Genomic DNA, 26948 nt, shown 5'->3' on the forward strand with positions numbered 1-26948 from the left:
TCCAAATTGTTATTATGAACGGCCTTGAAGTGCCTGGCCACCGGGTAGGCTGGGTCATTATTTACGATCGCTCGTAAATGCTGGAGGATTCTCACATGTACAGGTTGCCGTGTACTACCGACATATCTCAATGAGCATGTACAAGTGAGAACATAGATAGCAAATTCCGTTTTACAGTTGTATTGACCCTTGATCTGGATTGGGTCAGGACTGAAAGGCGTGTAATACTGCCGTGTACTTTTGCCAAATTTGCAAGCCCTGCAGGAGGTGCAACGTGTAAAGCCTGATCTCAATTTCATCCATTCCTGTTTTTTCCTAAGTTCAGGAAAGTCATGGCAAATATGGGACTTCAGTGAAGGGCCCTTCCTGAAAGTCACCAAAGGGACATCTGCAAGTTGAGGTTTGAGAACAGGATCAGTTTTGAGGACTGGCCATCTCTTGGTTACAATAGATCTAATCTGTCTGGCCTGCCTACTATATATATATATATTTTGAGTAATGGTCCTTTAACATGTATTCTTCATCAAAATACTTCTTGGTTTTTCCCATTTGCAATATTTGCACAGTACATAGCGAATTTGCACAGAATTTATGAAATGTATATTTTATGGTCATGATTTTAACATGTATTATACAATAGTAATTTATTCTCTTAATTGATTTTATATTTGAATCAATTTAATTAATGGGAACATACCGAAGGACGATAGGAGGTTGAAGAGTCAACACGTATTGAAAAAGTAATATATTTTTTTAAATGTTTGAACTCTTATCTATACATGTTATTAATCAGCACAGATGGACTATGAGTGATATTTGTATGCGCTGAAATTTTACATGTAATGTACAGTGCATTTCTTCCTAAAACCAGGCTGAAGTCTGTTTTTTATATCCACAGGCTGAGGGGTCAGCAGATGACGCACTTGCACTTTAAATTGATTGGTGGAATGCCTGACCATGTCATGTGATCAAGGGGCTGAGGTCCCGAAACGCGTCATGGCGGCGTGTGTTTTTGCACAAGGATTGAATAAATTAAAAAAAATTGCAATTTTCCATCTGGGTCCGGTTTTCGTTTTTGTTCCGAAGCGGCATTTGGGGCACAACGGAGTTCTTCTCATATATATATATATATATATATATATATATATATATATATATATATATATATATATATATATATATATATATATGCACACAACAGTCTTATCAGAAGGATCCGCACTCAGAAGTAAACCAGTGAATTTAATGATCAGGTTACGTGTTTCGTCTGACTTGTTTACACAAAGTGATACCGCAAAATCGAGGCATATACATAGTTGTTGACAGTGAAAGCAGACTAGCGTGCTGTCAAGTGATTGACAGATGGTAACTAAACCACGGCGGCCATATTAGAATGTGCAAAATGCAAATAAACCAATGTATTTACGTTGTCATTACAAGAAAATAGTTGAAAAAGTAAACACAGAATTCAGAATAAACACAAGAACGTGTGCATAAACATTGCTACCGTGCTAGATATATGCAAGTGCAGATTCAAATACACGATTCTAGTTAAAGCGGTGTAAATGTTAAAGCGCCCTTGACAAGTAAGTCCTCATCTCAGACATGATACTCAATCAAGTTTTTTCACACGGTGCTAAATATTATGCCTATGCAGAAAAACAGTAGCATTCAGGGAAACTATTATGAACACACCCAAAGGGTTGCACAGCACACTTGATATGCATAATTCATATCGACTAATTACATTGCAAAACCATATTACAAAATGTTATACTTTCACCATAGTGGTGTCATTGTGTGCACAATAAAGTTTTCTTACAGATTTCATTTTGGCAATCGGCAATAAAATATTAATTTTGAAAATATACTATCACCATAGTGGTATAATTATATGCACACATTACACAATAAAATACTATGCATCATATGGTCATTGTAGCATGATAGGCTTGCCAGCATAGCAACAAGTCCTGAATGCCTCTTTGTGAAAAGAAAAAGAAAGTGCCTGAAAGTTATTGGTATTTATAATAAAAAATTTATAAAAGATAAGTCTTAGCTGGAGTAGACCCTCAGAACCAGGAAGAAAAGGGTAGGGAAACCGGAACGGATGAGACAGTCCGCTTGTTTGGCGACCCTGCCTTTCTCCCTGTGTAGAGAAAAAGCAAAGAATGAAAAAAGAAGAAATGAGATTTTAAACCAAACATGGTTATACTATTGCTTCATAGTAATATCCACTTATTAAAACAAAGTTAACAGCATGATATATATATACAATAGACATTTCAGTCACGGGAGCATACTATAAGGAAATGACCAGCTACAAGAAAAGACATCATTCACAACGTAGATGCGTACTTAATTCCTCATCCAGATTATGACCTTTGGGATTCTTCGTTTCAAGCTCAATTATCTACCTGGATTCTCTTTTACGCAGTAGTAAGGTCCTATTACCTCCTCTAGAGCCAGTGGGGACTTTTTCTAACAAAAAGTAGCTCAGTAGCGAGCTATTAGATAGATGGAAAAGGTCAAAATGTCTGCAAATAGGGTAATGACTGTCTTTTTTATTTATCGCACACGTGTTCGAGCACTCTCTTTTTTGTCATTAATGTGGTGCTGCCAACATACCACATTTTGCAAGGACATACCAGCACATAAACGCAATATGTAGTACTGCAAGTTATAAATTGATTAATAGTTTTGGGCACACGATAGCCTGGAACAGCGACTGATTTAGTCAGATTGCTGTTTCGACAAGCTTTACAGTGGCCACAGGGATAGAAGCCTTTGAGATTATGTTCATGTTAGACCTGGCACCATTGGCGTGGGTCTCCCTTCCATTTTGCTGCTGTTGCCTCATGTGTTTTTGCTGGTGTTAGCTGCTCAGAGCACTGTGCCACTGCCAATCAGTGCCACAGTGCAAGTGCTCCCTGTATAACATGTATTTTGATTGAATTCCATGATTGGCTTATTTTATTTACTGTCAGTCCCCTGTAAAGTGCACCAGGAGTGCCCACGGCTTGTAAATCCAAATTCTGCTAGTGGTCTTGCAGCACTGGTTGTGCCACCCACAGAAGCAGCCTTGTAAAATATGTCTAAGGTCTGCCATTGCAGCACCTGCGTGCAGTCTGGTACTGTCATGCTGACTGGGCAAGTGCACCTACTTGCCAGTCCCTAAACCTTCCCTTAACTTCATATTAGTCACCCCTATGGTAGGCCCAAGGGCAGGGTGCATTGTAAGTATAAGGTAGGACAAGCCCTGATGTGTGTGGCATGTCCTAATAGTGAGTTAAAACTATTTTCGTTTTTCACTATTGAAAGGCCTATAACGCTCTGAGATAAGCCTTGTCTGTTCTCATAGACCAGTATGGGCTGTTAGTATTGTTACATTCTATGATCCCAATAGACTCAGGGGACATGGTAGAAATTCGAGTTTAGTATGCCTGAACTCAGAATAATAAAATACATCTTTTAGTAAAGTTTTTTTTAATATTCTGAGTTTGCAAATACCACTTTTAGAAAGTTGGTATTTGCTTGCCTAGCCTTTTCAGCCCGCCTCTGCTAGGATGTGTATCTGCTGTCTGGTTTCTGCGAGTGACAGGGCTAGGGAATTTCAGGAGACAGGCTGGGGCAGCCAGGTGGTGAATAGGAAGATTACATCCAGATGGGTGGGAGGAGTGCACCTGGACTCTGAATAGGGCTGTGCTCTGCCACCGCAATGCTGGCTCCACCTCCTGTGTAGCGTCTGATGTCTCTGCCCTGCACCCTGAAAAGACAAGCCAGAGTCATATCAACAAAGTGCTCAAGAACTGGACTGAACTAGGCAAAGGCCCCCGGCCTCAAAGAACAAAAGAATTGTGGTATAAATATTGGGGCCCTGCTCCCAAGAATTTAGATCCTGCTGAAACAAGAAGAACCTCTGAGAAGGAACTGGGAAAGCTGTAAGGAGGAGTACTGTCCCTGACCTGGGGGATTGGCCTGCAGTGGTTGCCTTGCTGCGAGAGGAGAGGTAAAAGACTGGAAAAGACTTTTGCTCAACTTGTGTTTGAAAAGATCTCCAAGGGCTTGTGGGTGAGCTTGCCCCCTGAACGGAGTCCCAGGACTATTGGACTCCCACCGCCTTCACAAGAGCTGCTGGAAATTGCCAAATTCCCCGTGCCGCTGGAGCCGCGATCTAAGTGCGCCTCGAAGACCTGACCACTGTGAAGCCCCATGCCAGTTGCCGCTCCGAACCATGTGACTCCGCCCCCTCTACGAACCGTAGCTCGCACCAAAAGGATAAGGGCCGCACCGCACACTGGTTCACCCTCCCCCTTTGAGTCGCACTGCTCACCGTACCCCTGCTGCCGCCGTTCAAGTTCCAGCATACCGGCGCCTTGCACCACGCCGCCCAGGACTAAAAGTCACCTCCGCTCTTGAAGGTACGACTCGCACTCCGCACTGTACGTGGCTGCCGGAAAGCCAGGACCCTCCGCCTCGCTCCCTGTGGCGCCCGCTCTACGCCTCACACAAGACGCCTACAACGAGCCGGGGCTCGCACCGCAGAGGGTCCGACAACGCTCCTGGTTCGCCTCCAATTCTACAGCGCATCGTCCGTGTTGGACGCTACGATCCAAGGTAACTGTACGCCTCGCACTGCGGTGGTGTGCGCACCAGACCAGAGAGTCCGCTGCGCCAATTTGGCTCTTTCTAAAGTACGTTTCATCCCCGGGAGAGCCGCACAGACAGTGCGAAATGCACAGAACTTAAAACTACGCATTTTTAACCAAGAATTGCATTGCTAACAGTATGGTGGCCTATTTCTTACATTATTTGGTCTTGTGCTAAGCCTTTACATAAAATATACATATTTTTGATATGTCTAGTGTGGTGTCCATCTGTGGTGTCACTGAGTTACTGTATGTGTTCACAAATGCTTAACCTATACCGCTTTTAGATAAGCCTTGTCTGCTCGCGCCACACTACCTAGAGGGTGAGCAGGGGTTATTTTAGAGGGTAATCTCCTTGTCCTGACTAGAGGAGAGGGTCCCTGCTTGTCACAAGTACTTACCTGTGCCAACCAAAGACCCCCAAATCTAACAGTTAATTTTTTACCAAATTTGGTGTTATATCATTGTGAACAAGAATATCTCTCAGACTGCGGCCTTTTCTGTATGTTATTCTTGGTCTACGTTGAAACGTATGACCAATAATAGGATCGCTGGATTCTGGGTCACAGTTGCGGGGGATGTCCTCTTGGTCTTTGTTCACTCAGGCACGGGCCGGGCTCGGCGGGTGCAGAGTGTGCTAGATTTGCGGTTCCTGGCTGGCACCAGGGGTTGTTGCTGTTTGAGCAGAACCACTGCTCATGGGAGCCCCAGTCTTTAGATGAGCAAGGCAGTCAGGTCCACCGGTGGTTTTGAGGTTGCTGACCACAGGAGATGCCGTGATTTAGCAGGAGCAGGTTCAAGGATCAACAGGACGGTAGGGCTGATGCCAAGTCGGTTGGTGTTGTCCTCTTGTTAGCAGCTGCATGGCAGGTCTTCTTTCTTCTTGTTTCAAAAACAGGATCTGAGGACGGAAGGTTAAGGGCGCCCCTAAATACTAAATTTAGGGGTGTTACAATTATGGGAAGGTCAGGGACCAATGGGTCCCTTCACTGGGGTGAATACACCCCCTATCCTGCTCCTCTCCTGTGGGAGGGGGGAAGGAGCCTGTCTCTGATTGAGTAGGGCTCCCCATCCTCAAGATGGCGGGAGCCTGGAGTTATGCTTTACCTCACCTTTCCCACCTGAGGGATGGGGTTGGCAGAGGCTGGCACAGCCCCTTTCCTCACTTAGGGTTTCCCGCCTGTCTTCTCGCCACAGTGGGGGTCAGAACCAGTGGGGACCCATTTCTGAGTTCAGCAAGTGGCCTGGAGAAGACCACAAAAAGTGGCATGACTTTGAAGCTTCCCTACCCATCCTGGGGGAGGAGGCTTTGCACCTTGTCCCAGGATGTGCATTGTTTCAGGCCCCCGAGAGCGGTGAGCTCTCAACCCTGGGGTCCAGAAACATGTCTGGTGGTGGAAGTCTCGGTAGCCATGCAGACAGGACACTGGGAGTTGGTTAGGTTTCAGGGGGCATCTCTAAGATGCTCTCTGAGGTGCATTTTACATTAAATCCCACACTGGCATCAGTGCGGGTTTAATGTGCTGAGAAGTTTGATACCAAACTTCTCAGTCTGCAGTGTAGCCCTTATGGTGCTGTGGAGTTCAGAATGACAACCTCCCAGCACCATATACTATTAATGGCATCACTGCACTTACAGTGCCCAGGAATGGCCCTGGGTACTGTAGGGGCACAGGGCTCATGCACCTATGCCCACACTACTGGCATAGTGCACCCAGCTAGAGGGGTGATTGAGGTATGCCAAGGCAGTGTGTTTGTGGGCATGGCACACAGGGATGTGTGCCATGTCGACTCTCTGTTTAGTTCTGCACCAAGACACTCACCCTGCAAAGACAGTGGGTGTGTGTCAGAGTATAGGGCCTCTAAGGGTGGCACAATAAGTGCTGCAGCCCTTAGGGACCTTCTCTGGTCACAGTGCCCTGGGTACCTAGAGTACCATTTACCAGGGGCTGACCTGTGGCCAGAGATGCCAATTGGGTTTAGGCTTCAATGCAGTTTTAGGGAAGGAACACATGACCTGGGTACCTGATTGGCAGGAACCCAGGGCACACTCAGTCAAAGTACATCAGCAATTCAGCAAAAAGTGGGGGCATACCATGCAAGAAAGACTACACTTTCTCACACTCTACCTTTTCGTATCTTATAATCTTGAATGTATCCGTAACTTGTTGTTTTTGTAACTATCACCACGAGCACCTATAAGTAGTTGCACCTACTTCCATGCTATTCTCATTCCTTTTCTAATTTACTATGTTCCATTGTAAAGCGCTTTGACACGTCTGGGTAAAGTTTGCACTATATAAAAATGCATAAATAAATACATTCCATGAGATGCACATTCCCCATAGCAGTTCCATCAGCATCCAAACTCAGCGCGGCGCATCTCCCCTCGAGGCCTGCTCTTTCTTGGACCACACGTGGAGTGGTCCAGCAGCTGTAGTGCTTTGCCTCTTTCATGCCATCCCTGGGTGAGAATGTGATGTTGAGCTCAGGGCTCCACACTCCCAGAGATTGGAAACCCAGTCTCACAGAGTAATCTGTCAGCAAGTGCAGGATTCTGGCAAAAATGGGGGCCCATTGAAGAAGCCAGTATACAACAGGTCTTGATGCTGCCACAACCCCTTATAGAGCTCATTCTTAACAAACTGGGGCTGTATTGGACACCATTGTGGCTTTCTCTGGCATAATTGTACCCTGGCAACAGCTAATGGTGACTATATTTTACATACTTATAATTATCCTTGACATAATAGATGCCTAGCATATCGGTGGGCTGACAGTGGTTAATCTTTACCATCCTCCACTTATTTAGCTATTTAGAATAATTCCCTGAAGCCCTTTGAATCCAATGGGTGTTGTGCGCCTGGAAAGGACCCATGCGGAAGCTGTAGGGGGAGTCACCGCCTTCCATTTCCGTTTGATCGTGTGCTTTGCCAGGAGGAGGGTTGGGTTGGCGAATCGCGCCACCGCACTGTACTTTTTGGTGCATCAATTAAGCCCTATGAGACAGCCCTCCCAGGTATATGTGAGCACAGAATCAATGCAGTAGGTTAAGAGTGTGACATCATGCCAGTATTTGGCCAGGAAAGGGCATGACCAGAGCATATGAACTATATCTGCATTTAAGGCCATACAGCGGGGGCAGGCAGCGTCGGAGTGGTATAAATATCAGTTGATCTTGCAATAGGTCTAGTTAGCGCGATGTAGGATATAAAGTTGGATCAATTTGAATGAAGCGTGCGTTGCGGGAGACCAAGGAAGGATGTGACAGTATGACCACTCAGTCACTCTCTGTACAGGAATGCCCAAGGTCTGTGGCCCAGTGACCACTGCCATGTGTGAGATCCACCGGGTCTGGTGTCCGCCCATGCCTAGTACGTGCAAGTATTGCAGGACTATGTGTTGCTGAGGTCCCTCCTGCACTTTAGCTCGTGATTGAGTCAGAACGTCAATGATGGAGGCTTGTAATAAAAACTGACCTGGTCTGAGTTTGTTACTAGCTGTTAAGTCACATATAGACAGGAGAGAGCCGTCGCTATATAGGTCACCTATGCTGTGCAAGCCTACTGCATGCCATTGTGTCAGCTCCTTAAAGGTATGATATACTTGGCCATGCGGCATGCCAAGAAGGGGCAATGAGGGGGCATATGGCGTGGTAGAGCAGGTAAGGAATAACACCCCGTGATAGCATCTGTGCGCGATGTTAAGCAGAGGAATGGTTGGTTGGGACCTTAGTGAGTGGGTGGAATAAGTTCAATGCATGCTCCCGGTCCTAAAAGGGAAGTAATGTGGCAGTGGCAGCAATATTTGTGCCCACAAACCAACGTGATACCCATTGGAGTTGCAAGCACAAGTAATAGTGTTGAAAATTGGGGATGTTAAGTCCACCACTGTCTGTTGAAAGCCAAAGTTTGAGCAGTGCTATCCTGTGGTGCGTGTCATGCCAGATAAAGTCACCTATCATGCATTCCAGAGAGTGGACAAAAGGCCGGTGTCTGAAAAGGGGAAAGTTGGCAAAGTAATAGAGCAGTCGCAGTAGAACCACCATTTTAATTAGGGCCACACGCCTCATCGCGGATAGCGGCAGGGCTGCTAGAATGACATCCGTGCACGTACCGCAGAGACCGCACAAACTAGGTTGCCCTCCAGTAGGTCTACCTGTATGCAGTATATTCGGATCCTCAAGTAGCGGAATGTTGCACTCTGCCATTCCAGTGCAGTGCTGTTCACCCTATATTGGGGGTTTGTGGTGTGTTTAGTAAAGGGGTAGAGGCATGGCTTGGTCCAGCTAACCCCAAGGCCAGAGATGGCTGCAAAGTCAGTAACCAGAGTTGCATTGGTGGGGGGAACTGCTCTAATGTCTCTGGGGTAGAAAAGCATATAGTCTGCATAGAGCGAAACTGAGCACGTATCATCTCCGAATGGGATCTCCCCGTGCTGGCCCTGGGCATGCAGGTAGTGCGCCAGGGGTTCAAGTACCAGAGAGAATAGAAGAGGTGATAATGCACAACAATGGTAAGTTCCTCTTTGTGTGGTAAGAGGGCCTGATATGTGGCAACCAATTTGTACCCTGTCTGTGGGGTTGGTGTACAAGAGTTTGACCAATTGGAGAAAGCAGGAGCCAAGGCCATGTCTGTGTAGCACACCATCCTTCACTTATTAGAGGTGTTCTGTGGTCACCATCGTTGACCCAGGACTGTTTCACTTAGAATATCCGCCAAGTTTGACTGAAGACATCTAACAGGGCTTCGATTGGAATTCCATAGAGCATATTATCAAGCCCATTATGGTCGCTTTATCTGCAGTTTTCTACCGATAAAGCGGCGATAATTGTATCTCCTGTCTTGATAATATGCCCCTGCATTCTGTGATTTATTCATTATTAGGTATGTAGAATTTTCATTGGTACAAAGGGCTTCTTTAGAGCTAAGACCTTTTTTCGCACCACCCTACTTTTATTAATCACCTGTAGGTTGGTACCCCACGGGGCAACCAGACAAAGTATATAATCTTTGTTGAAACTCCCTTATACTGGCGAAGACACCTGCAATGATGCCCAAGGGATCGAAATTATTTTCATCCATTTAAGCTGAAAATCGGAATGCATCTATATTCTTGAGCATTGTTTCCTCACTAAATAGTGGGATCCTGCACCGTGTTTAAAGTGTGGAAGAAATGAATTACTAATACTGCTGTGCACGCACCAGTGAACGAGTTACACATTATGAGCAGGACTTTTGAGCCATCTCTCTACACAACTAAATGATCACTTAGGTGTCTAATGCTACAAATGGGCATCCCTGGACACCTACAAAATATATACACTTCTTATAAACCTACAATTTCAAGATAACTTGGGATTTTTCCCATTTCATTTTCCTTGGTGTTCCTTTACAAAACATTCGATGTACGGTTGTGCGAGATCACGTTTGAGGGTATTAAAAGAACCAAATTTTTCCGACTAAGGTCTCCCCACAAGGTAATTTTCGTTTTAATGGTATTTTATCTGACAGGATAGCAGGTATGCGTTATGCCTGTCTCCTATAAAGCCCCTGTGCATTGAGCCATGAGACCGCTGGTGCTACTCTTTGTTGGAAAAGCTGCTGACGGTTGTCTGAGTTGGTTGAAGGTATTATATATTTGGTAATATTCACATACTCTCTATATAGCCCACAGACTGCTGGAATGATGGTGCACTTATCGGCCTAATAGCTACAAATTAAAATAGGTACAAGTGTATGCCTTCGGTATTCAAGTGCTCTACCTCTGGTGCCATCTTTGTGTGGAGTAGCCACAGTGGTGCCTTGATGTCAAAGGATATGATGATTAATTAGAATTGATGAGCTGATGTTTCGGGTAAAGATGCCGGATAGGAACATCGTGATAGGCATGTTGCAGATAGAGTGATGTCAGGAAATTATTGAATTATAAGCTTCTGATACAAGGCTTGGTCCTCTTGCGTCTGGACTACAGTAACGCCGTCTATCTAGGAGCCCCCGAATCTACCCTGGCAAAACTCCAGCGCACTCAAAACGCTGCTGCCCGGCTACTAATGAACCTCCCCAATAGAACCTCTGCTAGACCAGCTCTCAAGGCTCTACACTGGCTCCCAATGCGACAGAGGATAGAATTTAAGGCCATGTGCATCGCCCACAAACTTCTCAATGGTCGAGGCCCCTCGATCCTGAGCGACATGGTCACTCCCTACAAAGCCCCTAGACTCCTGCGCTCAGACAATGAGCGTTTGGCCAACGTTCCTAAATTCAAGAAGGCCCGCACCGGCGGTCGACGCTTCACAGTGAAAGCTTCCTCAGGCTGGAACTCGCTCCCACGGAGCTTGCGGCTGGAACCCTGCCACCTTCTTTTCCGCAAAAAATTAAAAACCCTCCTGTTCCCCAAATAGACCCTCCTTCCCCCTCCTGGTCATTACAAGTCCTTACAGCGCGGGGATGCCTACGGGTCACCAGGCGCTCTATAAATCACTAAAATAAATTTAAAAAAAAATATTGCTTTGTTGTCGATTTGAAGCAGGTCGATTTATCCATTTGGCGAGGTGCTTTAAATTCAGTGCCAATCAAAGGAAACTCCTAAAATGACTTCTAGACTCTGAGGGTTATAGAAATGATCACTATTGGATCTCATCCTCAGGAGATACAATATGATCTCTTACACTACTGATTTCTTGGCCTTCTATTGGGGCCAAGGAGTTACAATCATACAGATGACCACGGTGTCCTCGGAAACTGGATCTAGTATCCTTCCCCCACTTAAAGAACTTATACATCTCAGAATCAACCACCACCAGGCTTGCTGTCGCTCATACATCCTGCATAAGTCCAGCATCTCCACTGAAAGAATGTATGTGCCCACCCTGGATGTGTTGGCTTTCCAGAAAGGGTTTGTAAACTCGATCTTGAAGTGCTGAATGATAATATTGATCCTTGCATCTTTTGTCCACTTGAAAGCTTTTGCGATGTTTGATATAACTGTGATCAGGATGGTAATGCCTGGTGTTCGAAACAGGTTTTCTGGTCGGCTGGAGCTTTGTGCCTACATATAACGGGGATGCGTTCCAAGCACGTCAAGAGTTAGCAGCATTCTTCAGAAAAATTCGGCTCAATGCCTTTTTTAAAGACAAAGAACAAGGAGAGATAAACATTTCTAATACTGGATTACGGCCAAAATCAACATTTAATCCTCCTACGCACATGATTCCAGCACGCATTATTGCTTTTGAAGAAGCTGTACTCCATGATTTTGAGAACATCACGAGCAGTAAAAGGAACCAATATCAAAACCTTACCCGCATGGAAAAAACCTCTCTATGCAATTTGGCTAAGAACTCAGATCTAATTATCAAACCCGCTGACAAAGGGGGAGCGAATGTTCTTCTAAACAAAGAGACCTATAGAGATGAGTGTTTACGTCAGCTTAACGACCATAACTCTTACCTGAAACTACAACTGGATCCTACAAAACGTTTGATTAAAGAAATCAGCAGCAAAGTGGAAGAAGCGAAGGAGAAAAAATGGATCACGGACCATGAGGCACTCTATCTGGTAGTGACGACTCCAATAACACCGTACTTTTATGTTCTGCCTAAGATACATAAAGCCACTAGACCACCACCAGGGAGACCGATCGTTTCGGGATCGGCTCTCTTCTTGAACCACTTTCCACTTTTGTGGATTCCTTTCTTCGCCCTATGGTATCACAGATGCCTACTTTTGTCCAGGATACCAAGCATCTGCTCACAGAAATTCAAGGGCTATCATTTGATACAGAAAAGGACTGGCTGGTATCCTTTGACGTGGAATCTCTTTATACCTGTATTCCACAGGATGAGACACTGGCCACAATCAAAACCATGCTTGAGAACCTCAACTGGGAAAGCATAACACCAATAGATTTTGTGATGTTCTGTGCCAGAAAGGTGCTTAAGTAAAACTTTTTCAAATTTGAGGATCAATTGTACCTCCAAATCTCGGGCACGTGTATGGGCAGTGTATGTGCCCCGAGCCTGGCAAACCTATATGTCCATAAAGTAGAACAGGAGACTATACTAACACCTAGCAACCCGTTCTCCAACCATCTATGTACCTAGAAAAGGTACATAGACGACATTTTTGTCATTTGGCGAGGAGACGAAGAGACACTCAAACTGTTCCACGAATGGTTGAACCAACAGGATGATTTCCTACGGTTCACTCTTGAATATTCTAGAACTAAGCTGCCGTTTCAAGATTTACTAATAAATCCTAGTAATGGAACTCTAGAGACAGAACTGTATAGAAAACCCACCTCATGCAATTCTCTGTTGCCTTTCCAGAGTTATCATCCACGAGCCCTTCGTGAAAATTTGCCGTTTGGGCAATTTTTGCGAATAAGGCGTAATTGCACGGAAATGGCACAATATGAAAAACATGCCAGAGCACTGTCACTTGACCTCAAAGAAAAGAAATATCCCACACAATTAATTCGAAAATCCAAGAAAAGAGCAGCAAATAATAATAGAGAAGCGTTGCTAGAGAAAAGCACAATTAGAGCAACAAACGAGAGACTAACATTTGTCAACACCTTCTCTAGCTTCTCTTACTCTGTGAAAAAGAGTATCAACAAACACTGGGGGGTGCTGAACTTAACAAACAATACCCTCCCAAGGCCCCTTTTTGCCTACAAACGGAGTGCTAACCTTCGGGACAAATTGGTTCATACCCGACCACGTGGTTTTAAGAATTTGGGGCCAGATGTAGGTCGGTCGGTAACGGCCGAAAATCGGTATTTTCGGCCGTTACCGACCGGTAAATAAGATTTGGTATGTAGGGCCCAGAATTTTACAGATTCGGTAAATTTACCGATCGGTAAATTTACCAAATCTGTAAAATACCGAATCGGTATTCATACCTATTCGGTATTTTTGCTATGTAGGTGGGACTCTTCTGAGTCCCACAACCCTTACCGATTCGGTATTTTACCATCAAATATATTTGATGGTAAAATACCGATTCAGGTGTGCATGCACATGTGTGCATGCACACCTGTGCCATATGACAGGCAGACCTGCCCTTAGGGCAGGTATGCCTGCCACATGGCCCCCGAATCTTTTTTGGGGGTGCTAGAGGGTGTCAAAGTGACACCCCCTGCACCCTTGTCAAAATCTGTATTTACCGATTCGGTAAATACCGACCGGTAATGCCCCATTCATTCCTATGTGCTTCAAAGCCCATAGGAATGAATGGGGCATTACCGGTCGGTATTTACCGAATCGGTAAATACAGATATTTACCGATTCGGTAAAAGGAACATCTGGATGTTCCTACATCTCCACCCCTTAGATTTACCGATTTTTAATTACCGAATCGGTATGATTCGGTAATTAAAAATCGGTAAATCTATTTTATCTACATCGGGCCCATAGAGTCTCAGACCACATTGTGGAATATGCCCCAGGTAGTTGGTCATTTTCCGTGTGGGACATGCACAGTTTGTCCTCAAACTGAGAAAACTTTCGAAATAGATATAGGCACTACACGACCATGGAAAATCGACAAACACACGAATTGTAATAGTGATCGTTTGATCTATTTGATATGGTGTCCGTGTCAATTGCGCTATGTGGGAATGACCACTAGGAAAATTAAGATCCGCATCCAAGAACACAAGAGTACAATAAGATGCGGCAAACGGTCAACCAAATTGACCAACCATTTCATTGACAAAGGACATGCTGACACTGACCTTCACTGGGTAGTATTGGAAAAACCCTGGATTCCACCACATTTGGCAGACCCCACACATTTTCCCTTTCGCAAAGAACAACAGTGGGTGTACAAACTTAAAACTGATGCGGTGGGCCTAAATGATGATATACCCTGGGTTTCCATATAAACCACTTTAATGCTTTGAGAATAGAGGTGGTTCTTCCCCTCCTGCTTCTTCCCCCCCCCCGTATAGAAAAGTGAGTTATTAAGTTGGACCATTCACTTATTCTCAGTTACTAATATTATCCTTTCGGGTGCAGGAGCCTGTGGGTGGTGCAGCACACATTCCCCAGAAATCAAAAATCCTGTTCGTACGTGGGGCACCACACCAATAGTATGAACCTCTGTCATTCCCTTCGGGTGCAGGAGCCTGTGGGTGGTGCAGCACACATTCCCCAGAAATCAAAAAATCCTGTTCGTACGTGGGGCACCACACCAATAGTATGAACCTCTGTCATTCCCTATTTGGCTATTTGCATGATGCTACTGACACCATCTGTATGATTACCAAACATTTAAGACCACTGTCTATCTTTATACATGAGGTCCATGTATACAACAAAAATTAAATAATTTTTTAAAAAACGATATACTAACTACACAAGCCTTTCCTTTTCCCCATTTTTCCCATTTTTGGGTATTTGGCTATTAATGTGACGATATCAGTAACATCTGGTACTATCATATGTCGCAATATCACATATGTCTGGTAATGCAATCCAAGAACTTATATCTCCATGTCGTCTTCATTTCACCGGGGCTTTAAGAACCTATCCATGCTTAACAAACAGCTATAATCTGGCCGCTTTAGACAAGCCTTTCCTTTTCCCCATTTTCCCCATTTTTGGGTATTTGGCTATTAATGTGGCGATATCAGTAACATCTGGTACTATCATATGTCGCAATATCACATATGTCTGGTAATGCTTTCCATGCATATTACCATAAAATCAATCCAAGAACTTAAACTTCCATGTCGTCTTCATTTCACTGGGGCTTTAAGAACTTATCCATGCTTAACAAACAGCTATAATCTGGCCGCTTTAGACCACCAGGAGCGCTAAGAACACTAGCGTATCCTGTGTCTAGCCATCGTGTATTGAAACACTTCCTCTTTTTACTGCGCATGCGCGAAGGAATAGTGTATCGGTCGCGCATGTGCATTGTGGAAGAGCTTTCTCTCGGTGCATGCGCCTTCGTAATACAGGCGCCTGGTGAGACCACCTACCATTAGGCCCCACTCCTTCGGCGCACAGCTGCAATCAATGAGAGGGCAACTATAAATCCAGTAGTCTACCTCCCGTTCGGTACCTCCCGGGGCGAGCTCTAGTGGGCATCGAGGTACCGACGGACAGGTAAGACACTGAACTGCTATGGACCTTAGGAAACCTTTTTGACATGTCACTATGGGTGTTATAACTTAACAGTGTATTTTACTTCAATTTGGAAGCTTAAAATCTTGTATTTTTTACCTGTATCACCATAGTTATTATCTGAAGTACATGTGGGACCTCACTATCCTGTTACACTCAGGAGTATTTTTGCTCTCCCCTTTTGACATAAGCTACAATGTTGCTGAGATTAGATAATAGTGTATTTATTTAGCCACTATTATCATTTCCCGTAGAGCGGGGCCTCCCTCCAGAGCAGCCAGCCAGGTAGAGGTGAGGCAGGATTATCCTACAATTGAGGGTAAGTCCATGTTATGTATGGCTATCTCCACAGCACTATAACTTGCAATACAGTGACTAATGCACTTAGTATGCATAGCATTACATGTGATAACTTAGCGATTTGTTTGTGTTTCTCTTCTTCTCTCTATTTCTTGTGTTTATTTTTAGATACCTGAGTATTACCTGACAGACAAATGAAACACAGGAATACTGGTTGTATAATACTTTATTTTTTCATACAGTATTATTTTTCATACAGTATAATTTCTCACCTTTTGCAGCAGCATTAGCACATAACACATCTGGTCCTGAAGAAAGCCGCTGATACTTTGGAATAGATCAATAGGCTGAAACATGTCGACCATCAAGTGACAGTGGTTTTATATCCATACCACTGTGCTGTTTCATTTTAACCCTGTCAAGTAGAGCACATTAATAAAGTTATGTAGTGATTCTACTTAGTCAGTTTTAATCTCACCCACTCACTCCTTATTACAGCGCTGCACACCTCACTACATCCATCATCTCACGTATGGGATTACCATCCTTATCTTTTTCAAAACATCTCTGAGCTCCTTCCTTAAACACCGAAGTAGTAGCTCCCAGTGTTGACTAGGTTTCAACACTGGTAAGGAGGACCCATATGATGAAGCATGTCACCTTCGGGTGAGTGAGGGTTCTTATCCTTAAGGGATGTCTTCCCTAGCTAATAATTTCTTCTTGTAGTATTTAGTTTGCGAGAGGCACTACCTATTTGCTCATACACACATGTTAAGAGACCATAGGTGTACAATCTTGTATTTAGGCTTTAAATTCAGTGCCAATCAAAGGAAACTCCTAAAATGACTTCTAGACTCTGAGGGTTATAGAAATGATCACTATTGGATCTCATCCTCAGGAGATACAATATGATCTCTTACACTATTGATTTCTTGGCCTTCTATTGGGGCCAAGGAGTTACAATCATACAGATGACCACGGTGTCCTCGGAAACTGGATCTAGTATCCTTCCCCCACTTAAAGAACTTATACATCTCAGAATCAACCACCACCAGGCTTGCTGTCGCTCATACATCCTGCATAAGTCCAGCATCTCCACTGAAAGAATGTATGTGCCTACCCTGGATGTGTTGGCTTTCCAGAAAGGGTTTGTAAACTCGATCTTGAAGTGCTGAATGATAATATTGATCCTTGCATCTTTTGTCCACTTGAAAGCTTTTGCGATGTTTGATATAACTGTGATCAGGATGCTAATGCCTGGTGTTCGAAACAGGTTTTCTGGTCGACTGGAGTATGCACCCAAGCCAGGCAGAATCCACCACTCTAGTCAGGATAAGGGGATTACACATCTAAAATAACCCCTGCTCACGCCCTTGGTAGCTCGGCATGAGCAGTCAGGCTTATCCCAGAGGCAATGTGTAAAGCATTTGCACATAACAAACAGTATTACGGTGAAAACACTACAAAAGGGACACCACACCAGTTTTAGGAAAACATATCCAATATTTATCTGTGTAAAACAAGATCAAAACTATAGAAATCTAGGGCCAGATGTAGGTCGGCCAATACCGGTCGGTAACGGCCGAAATTACCGAATTTCGGCCGTTACCGACCGGTATTGGTCTTTTTAGATGTAGGTGGGCTTTTTTAAGGATTCAGTATTTTACCGAATCGGTAATTTAAGGATTCAGTAAAATACCGAATTCTTAACATACCGATTCAGTACATTACCGAATCCAGGATGTAGGGAGCACTCAAGTTGGTGCATTCCTCAGTTAAGGATTTGTTATTTACCACTAACTACAAGTTGGTGGTAAATAATGAAAACCTTTGAAAAAGCATTTTTTTTGCTTTTCCAACAGTGCGATGTGGCAGACATACATGCCCTTAGGGCATGTATGTGTGCCACATGTGCACCCATACACAATTAAGGGGTGCAACAGGGTGTCAAAGGGACACCCTGCCACCCTTCAATGTTTCCCCCTTTTACCGAATCGTTATTTACCGATTCGGTAATTGGCATTCATTCCTATGGGCCTCCAGGCCCATAGGAATAGGTATGATTCTGTATTTAAGAGTAGGTAAATTGAGATTACCTACATCTGGCCCCTAATATACAGTAATCCAAAATGCCAATAAAGCAAACATAGACTTTAAAAACTGTTCTTTGAAGTCAATAGCTTCGTTGAAGTTATCACAGAGTCGTGAGCAAACAAATCTAACAGTTCTGGCCGACCGCCGCGGGCCAGCTATGTTGTCGGGAGACCCTTAAAACAGTACCTTAGGAGGTGCAGGACAACGGACCTTGCTGTGAGCTCCAGTGTCATCGGTTCCGTGACTCGGTATAGGAGTCATCGGGCCCTTAAAGTCACACATGTTGCAGGTCGAACTCCTTCAGTTTGAAGTCAGGAACATTGACATTGGCAGATGTCGGGGCTGTGTTGTGAAGCAGAGTGGTGCGACGTACGGTGCCCACAGGTCATGGTGCAGGCAGCAGCTCTGTGATTGTCGCTGAGCGTCGTCGGCGAGACCAGGGCTGTGGTGCGTAGTGGGTAGATGCTTGTTGCAGTGTTAACAGGTCACGGTGCTAACAGGTAATTGTGCAAGCAGGGTCATCGTCTTTGCTGAAGCGTTGTTGTCGGTAGACCCAAGGCTGCGGTGCGAGATGAGGTAATGCTGTGTGTGGGGCCCACAGGTCGTGGTGCAGGCAGTAGCGTCGGTTGACAAACTGGAGTTGATGGTACTGGCGTTGGTGGGCCAAGGCTGCGGTGTGGGACAGGGCAGTGCACTGTGTAACTTATGAGCGGTGCCCCCAATCCACGATGCAGGCAGCACTGTCGATGTCAGCTTGGAGCGGCATCGTCAGTGAGACTAGGGCTGCGGTACGAAAGCAGACGACACTCTATGTTCTCCATGAGCGGTGTCCATAGGTCAAGGTGCAGGCAGCGGTGTTGGTGACGGCATTGCTGTCTCGTCAGGGATACCAGGGCACCGGTGTGAAGTAAGGCAGTGCGGAGTGTGGTGCCCGTAGGTCATGGTGCAAGCAGCAGCACTGTGGCATCGTCAGACGGCGTCGCCAGACGGCGTCGCTGGTGAGACCAGGGTTGCGGTGCAAAGTGCGGCGGTGCCCTCTGTAGTGTCTTCAGGTAATGGAGCTGGCAGCGGCGTTGTTGATGATGACAGGTTAGCTTTTTTTCTTTTTTGTGGTTGCTGAATCATTCAGTTCCAGATGCCAGTACCCAGAAGATGTTGAAGTATTTGATTTCCCTGAGACTTCCAACAGGAGGCAAGCTCCACATCAAGTTTTTGGAGATACTTAGGATGTAGAAAGCACAGTCCTGTCCTTTCACTGCCCAAGACAGAAGCAGCAACTGCAGGCCAACCCAACAAAGCACAACAGCAAAGAGTCAGTACTCCTCCTTCCAGCTCTTCTTCCTGGCAGGTTCCTTAGTCCAGCAGTAATCTAAAGTTCTGGGGTCAGGGTCCCAATATTTATACCGCATTTTCCTTTGAAGTTAGTACAAACAGAGTTATTCAGGCTCACATAAACTAGTTCAGCCTGGTTCAGGCCAGGTTCTCCACAGGAGGTAGAGACAGCTTTATGAGAGTCAGACACAGTCCATTGAGGTGCAAGCATAAACTCCTCCCACTACTTTAAACACATCCAGGTCTATTCGGCCTGGCTATGAGTCACCCAGGAAAGCCAGGACACACCTCAACTCCCCCCCCCCACTTGTGTCTGTCCAATGTGAGGGAACCCCCAAAAGATAGAGGCACACAGGATGGTTAAGCAAGTAAATGCCCACTTTTTATAAAGTGGCATTTTCAAACCCATAATATAAAAAACATCTTTACTAAAAAACATATCTTTAAAAAGTTTAGGAAGCCTAAATTCCATTTCCCTATCTTGTCCCAATGGAATTTATGCTTGTAAGATGTTGCAAAGCAACTCCCATGTTAGCCTATGGGACAGTTATCCTTGCAATAGTGAAACACGAAATGCACAGTATTTCACTATCAAGACATGTAATAAGCACCAGTACATGTCCTACCTTTCCCCCACACTGCACCCTGCCCAGGGGTACCTGGGGCATACCTTAGGGGTGTCTTTTATGTAAGAAAATGGACGTTAGGACCTGGACAGTGGGTGCACTTGCCTGGTCGACATGGCAGTCAAAAACTGCATGCAGACGCTGCAGTAGCAGGTCTGAGAACCCCCTGACATGATACTTGTGTGGGTGGCCCACTAGCAGCATTTGATTTGCAGGCCCTGGGCACACACAGTGTACAGTACTAGGAACTTTTTTTTTTTCAAAACTATATTCGCGAATGTATATTCGTCACATATGAATACAGTGTTATCAACATACATGCAATACATCACGCTTTTTTACTCCCAGCCCGCAAATAGGGGGCAGAGACTCACCCTCTGGGTTATTTCCATACAAATTGAACACATTATTAGAGTCCTCCGTTCGTCTCAGGATGTGTCCAGTACTAGGAACTTAATAGTAAATCAAATAACCCCAATCATGGAAACCAATCATAACACAATTTACATGGAGAGCATATGCACTTTAGCACTGATTAGCAGTGGTAAAGTGCCCTGAGTCCTAAAACCAACTAAAAATAGGTCAAAAACAAGAGGCCAAAAAGCAAAACGTTTGAGGCCAAAAAGCAAAACGTTTGTGGGTAAACCCGCAGAAAAAGCCAAGTCTAACACTTTGATGTACTTGTTCATGCTTTGTGTTGAAAGCAGGTTAGGCATCCCTCATTTCCCAATTCCAAATGGAGTATTTGGACAACCAGTTTGGGTTCCAAGAATCGCATATGCATCAAGAGGTTCTTCTGATGGGACTCTGCGGTATAGTCTCTGACCTGTATATTTCTCCTGACTGCTACAGCTACACCTCCTGTTAGAGCAGCTACAATTATAGTATCAAAGGAACTATCAGACACCATGTCAGACAATAGTTCCTCTGGGTGTTTCATGTCAAATAGAATGTCAAAACAGTCAGCCTTCTCACAGAGAGTGCTGCATATAATGACTGGGAGTCTTTTATTTTCAAAGTTCTATAAAACTTTATATTCACTCAATTCACCAAGGTGATATGCTCAGTAGCCAATACCATTTTTCAGACCAGTGTGGGTAGCATAGTGTTTACTTTAACTGTATCTGATAAATCCTTGTCTGCACTCTCAAGGCGATAATATTTTGACATAAATCTAGGTAGTATGATCTCAGGAGGTTTCCATTTCCCAAAATTCACTACTTTAAAGGAACTGTGTATTAGTAGGTGTGCTGAGGATGGAATTTGCACCAGTGGAACCACTAAGCTCCTTCTGTAGGTTCTGAAGGTGCTACTAGCATCTGTAAATTATTGTGACTGTGCAAAAACATATTCACAGTACTCACCAAAGAAAGGAGAGGAGAGGAATCTAGTCTTAATCTTCAGCCTTTTGCCCTGTGCCACTTTCTGCACTTCTCTAAGTACACTGTTACTTCTGCAATAAGCATAATATGAAGTACCTGAAGATGAGTGGGTCACAGTGGGTGATCTCCAGCTGCCCTTAAATTCATGCTGTCTCCTTTCAAAACACAGATAGAGTGCAACTCTTATCAGTTTTATCTGTGATGCTTAAGGCCTGCACACTTCAGGGTCTGCTGTCGACACATGTTTCCTGACAATCTCATCTGACTTGATGCCCTTCCTATGTTATCACAACATTTCTTGTACCTTGTTGACCATTGTCAAGCCAAACAGAATGGATAGCAAATGACCTCTGATCTTTGATCCGAGGATATGGGCAGATACTATTGATGGGGTCACTGGTGATGGGGTGTGGGCAATAGGGATGAGGTCGAAAGCTTGACTGAAAAGATCAAAATATGATGTCTGGTTGAGCCAGAAGTATTACGGTAAATCTTTTTCTGTGAATTGAGGAAATTAATCATAGGGTGATTTACAACAAATGTCACAATTTGATCAAGTCAGGATTCATACCATTGTCTATTAGTCTGAAGGTCTATGGCTTCCCTATTAGACTAGATATACCAACCCAGAGAATTTTTTAATGCTATAGCACAGTCTTCTCCATCAATGCACCAATTGGGCACTCTTTCAAAATTCACTGGCCAAATGCTGAATATCCTTTTTAGGTCTCAGCCTGCGATGGCTGCGCTTGAGCAGTCTCGCTGGCGAGATTTAATGAGATAGAGAGAACATCACTAGCGAGGTTAAGCCCCCCCTCTTCTCCATTGCCTGAACTCCTAAACGGCGTCCACCATTGGAGAAGAGGTCCTAGTGACGTTCTTCTTTCTCTTTAAGCCCCGTCCTTTTCAGATTGGGATCCTTGACTTACTGCTGAAGTAAAAGGTTTCCTATCTTCTTTATGGGTCCAGATGGCCCCATAAAGAAGATTAGGAAGCCTTTTATGCCAGCAGGTAGGCCGGGCGCCCAGTCTGAAAGGGAAGGGGCTAAAAGATTAAAGGCAGTGCTTTCCCTCTCTCTGCCATCCTCTTCCCTCCCCCCCCTCCCGTCTTCTCGCCTGCCCACCCTTCCCTCGCCACAGTGATTATGAGCCGGAGGCTGAAAGATCTTGTGGTAGAACAGGCGCCATATCGGGAGAAAGTTTGCACGTCTCTTTCCTGGTCTGAACGTGGCCACTGCGGCTTCCCTTGGATGTAAACACGGCAAATATTCCCGTGTCTGTTGGCTTCGCACTCTCCCAGCTCCCGCTCCAAAGAGGGCCTGTTCCAGACCCCAGGTTATGGAAGGGGCTGGGGCACCAATGCCGTTTGACGTCCGAGAAGTTAATACCCAAACAATGTTCCTGCTAGCATCGAGTGCAAGCGGCAAAATGTATAACGCGGTCTACCCTGTTCAAGATGTCGGCATATATATATATGTGAGCAAGAGAGTCACACGCGAATTAAGATCACCCATACCGTTCTTTTTTAATCCCTTTATAATTTAGTTTTATAATCTGTTTATTGATTTACATTTTACGTGCACTGATCGAATTAGCCCTAAACTACTTGGGAAGCGGCTGTGCGTGTACTGACAGACTAGGGTGCCAGGGTCACCTGCCTCGTCTCGCCGCCGCCTCAGTCCCAGGCCTTTCCGCTGCTCCGGGGCTATTCCTGCCAGGGAGTTTATTTTTGTTTTTTGCATCCCATTAGACGTGCTGTTGCCCTTGGTTCACATTTCTTCTTGTTTTTGGCATTCCACCACGAGCACACAGCGTGCGGCACGGGTCCCGGCTGTACACGTGCACGCATGTGCCACTCTCCGAGCCGCACACCCACCGGCACCCAGACAGAAGTGTGCTTGCATCCCAGGCGGCCTGACACGCGAGGGGCTTCCTTTGCATGTATGGGGCGGGATGCGCACATGGATGCGTGTTTGCCTTGCAGCCACATCCATCTAGATTCTAGAATCAAGCACACTGCAAGTATTCCCCGACCCAGTCAAATAGGGCAATGTACGAAAACAAAGCTGTTTATCTGGTTCATAATGAAAGTCCTCGCAGCTGTGGAGCCGAGTTCGAGTCTTGGCAGGGACGCGCAACATCTTGTGATTCTGGGGAAATCGATAATCTGCCCGTGCCTAACACAAAAAAATAATGTGTCCCTCTGTAACGCCACTGGTGCTCGTGTAAAGAGCCCTGACTGATACCTTTGGGTCTAGTTCGCGCTATATAAACCCCCCCTAACAATGAAAATGAAAACCGTCCTGTTTCAAAACAACTTCACACTGAAAGAAGGATTTGCACGGCTGGGTCCAGTGAAATGCTAGCGTTTTGGGGACAGATCTCGACCCACTTACCGCCTTCTTGCTATCGGTCTCTCTTTACATCCCTCCCCTTTCCCTGAGCGTTCTTAGGCGCCCTCTGCGTAGCTCAGTGCGCTACACAAATAAACAACAAAACTCAATACCGTTCACAGCTCAACCCTGTGTTTGTCCCAAAGGAGATGGCCCTTGAAAAAAAAGCATATTCAGCTGTCGCTTGGTCATGTTTTGTTTTATTGCAGGCCATTCCTGAGGGATGTTTGAAAGATTTACGGCGCTAAGAAAAAAGGATTCTCTGTGTGTATGTGGTTCTATGTGTGTGTGGCTCTGTGTGTGTGTGGCTCTTGTGTGTGTGGCTCTGCGTGTGTGTGGCTCTGCGTGTGTGTGGCTCTGTGTGTGTGGCTCTGTGTGTGTGTGGCTCTGTGTGTGTGTGTGTGTGTGGCTCTGTGTGTGTGTGTGTGGCTCTGTATGTGTGTGTGTGACTCTGTGTGTGTGTGTGGCTCTGTGTGTGTGTGTGTGTGTGGCTCTGTGTGTGTGGCTGTGTGTGTGTGTGGCTCTGTGTATGGCTCTGTGTGTATGTGTGGATCTCTGTGTGTGTGTGTGTCGGTGCAAATGCAATAGGTCTAGCATTTGCGACAGATTAAGCTATTGGCATTGTAAATGACAATGCCATTTATTTATCTGTTTTCAAAACCAACACATAAATAAAAATGTTGTCATTTACAATGCCAACAGCTCTAACTTTTGCAAAGGCGAGACCGCTGCATTGTAAATGCTTATTTAGGTAAGCGCCTGCTTGTCGATATTCCATTCTGCAAAACACACCGTAATTCAAGATTGGCAAATTATCAATGCCCCCTCTAAAGGTCTCCACAGTTACAATAATACATTATCTTTATATAATTATTGCTACTTGGGTGTTGGTGTTTTGCAGCATTAAAATATATATTCAAGAGGCAAAGGTTCAGTCAGTGGAAATATTTTTTTTGCTTAGCAGTTGCTTCTTTCTTAGGTAAACATTTGATGTTTTTGATGTTACTCATTGAGTTTTACGATATTTTACTTGTTAATTATTAGACAAATGGCTTCTATGCCTGGTTGATATTGTCTCCTTTCAGAAATTAGGTTGTTGGTTAGGAGTGTTAGCCCTGGTCAAACAGCAACCACAATCCTAGTCAGGGCAAGGTTCAAGTAAACCCTAAGATAACCTGTTTCGACCCCTCCTCCACCCCCAAGCCCCCCCTCCGGTGGCTTGGCAAAGAGGCAATGTGTAAAGTATTTGTGCAATACTTCAAACAGTAACAGTGAATATACACTGTTGGACCCGGTCTCATGGCGTGGTCCTACCCCTCCCGCATGGTGGGTCCAGGATGACATCGGCCCTCCACCCAGCATCGGGCAGCCCTTTTGCCCGACACTGCACGCCCCAACATTGCTGGTCCGGCCACCATCCCGGACCCCCCACTACCGACCTGGCTCCAGCGTGGGCCCCTCACGACCGAAGCACGAGGCTGCGCCCGACTCCATCTTGGGCCCACCACGCCACGACCACGTGGCCTCGATCCCGGCCCAGGCCTCAGCACCGCCCAGACATCGAGGCACCAAGATCCACCCAGGTGGTCGAGTGGCCACTCGACAGATCCCGGAGGAAAGGGTGTTTCGATGGCCCTCCAGCCGTCCCCGGACGCCTGGTTTCGATCGCCCTCCGGCCTCCCTGGGCGCTGGCTCCACCCCCCTGCTGGGTGTCTGGACACCATCATCCCGGCCCCTCTGACCCCCAGGCGCGAGGGTCCGGACATCAAAGGACTCCAGTCCTATATCTGGGCCTGCCCTGGATTAGGACGTCAGTTGTATCCTGGACTGGAAAGCCCTGCTGACGCTGTCACGGCCGACCCCAGAAGAACTCATTTTCCTGGAACCTGAAGAGAACTTGAGGGCCTGCTGGCGCTGCCGCGGCCCACCTTTGCCAAACCATCTTGAGAGCCTGCTGGCGCTGCCGCGGCTCACCTTTGCCGAACCATCTTGAGAGCCTGCTGGCGCTGCCGCGGCCCACCTTTTGCCGAACCATCTTGAGAGCCTGCTGGCACTGCCGCGGCCCACCTTTTGCCGAACCATCTTGGGAGCCTGCTGGCGCTGCCGCGGCCCACCTTTTGCCGAACCGTCTTGAGAGCCTGCTGGCGCTGCTGCGGCCCACCTTTTGTCGAACCATCTTGGGAGCCTGCTGGCGCTGCCGCGGCTCAACCTCTCGGAACCCCCGGCTCGAGGATTGAGAGCTGTGCACAGGGTATCCCTTCACACCCCCTAACCGAGACTGTCCCGCTCCCCTGACCCCCCTTTTTCAAGACTTTACAGACCCCTCGGTCTACTTGTACATATCGCTGGGAACCAGCGGCCTTTACTTCCTGATAAAGCTTACGAACTCGACCTCTGGTGTGGTGTCCATTTGTGGTGTGTGGTTACTCTGCTGTACGATCCTCGGAGAGGGCCCTCACCCCGGAGGCCTCTCAGTAAACGCTCGGCTACTTCTCAACGGAGAGGTGGACCTAGGGGTGGTCAGTCAGACATCTTCTGCCTCCCCCGGGGTCGCCTTTCTAACATTGGTGGCAGGCGACGGGATCCGAGCCGACGCAGATCGCACAGAGAGTAATTCACTCACTACCGAGAAAAACACACCGCGACCATGACTACTCAGGAAACCAGACCGACAGCGGAATTCCAGAAAGAAAAGATGGAAGATTACAGCCACAAGGAATTAAAACAATTTTGCAAGGACCTAGGCATTGCTACCACGGGCCTCAACACCAAAGAAGATTTTAAATCAGCCCTGCAAGCCTGGGCGGACGCCGATAACGCGCCGCCCCAGAATGAAGTTAACCCGGGCCCGAATGGACGCCCGGAGACCGACGCAAACCCAGCGGGGGAAAGAACCGCAGACCTAGACACGGGCCTCCCCCACGGAGACGCCCGAGAACGAGAGAGGAACCGGCTCCACGAGTTGGAGCTCGCCCGACTCCGACAAGAAGGAGAGATACAGCTGGCAGAAAGGAAATTAGCCCTCGAGCAACTACGGCT

At 46.0% G+C, this 26948-nt stretch overlaps 1 long non-coding RNA gene across 1 annotated transcript in view; it reads right to left on the minus strand.

Annotated features, from left to right (window-relative positions):
- Positions 1 to 1201: 1201 nt before the first annotated feature.
- Positions 1202 to 26948, minus strand: part of LOC144819645 (uncharacterized) — a 134139-nt gene continuing 108392 nt past the window's right edge. The window contains exon 3 of the long non-coding RNA XR_013607492.1: positions 1202 to 2149. This is a non-coding gene — a long non-coding RNA (uncharacterized LOC144819645). The remainder of the gene's footprint in view (positions 2150 to 26948) is intronic.

The sequence above is a fragment of the Lissotriton helveticus genome, chromosome 2_1, assembly GCF_964261635.1.
Source record: "Lissotriton helveticus chromosome 2_1, aLisHel1.1, whole genome shotgun sequence".
NCBI classification, from domain to species: Eukaryota; Metazoa; Chordata; class Amphibia; order Caudata; family Salamandridae; genus Lissotriton; species Lissotriton helveticus.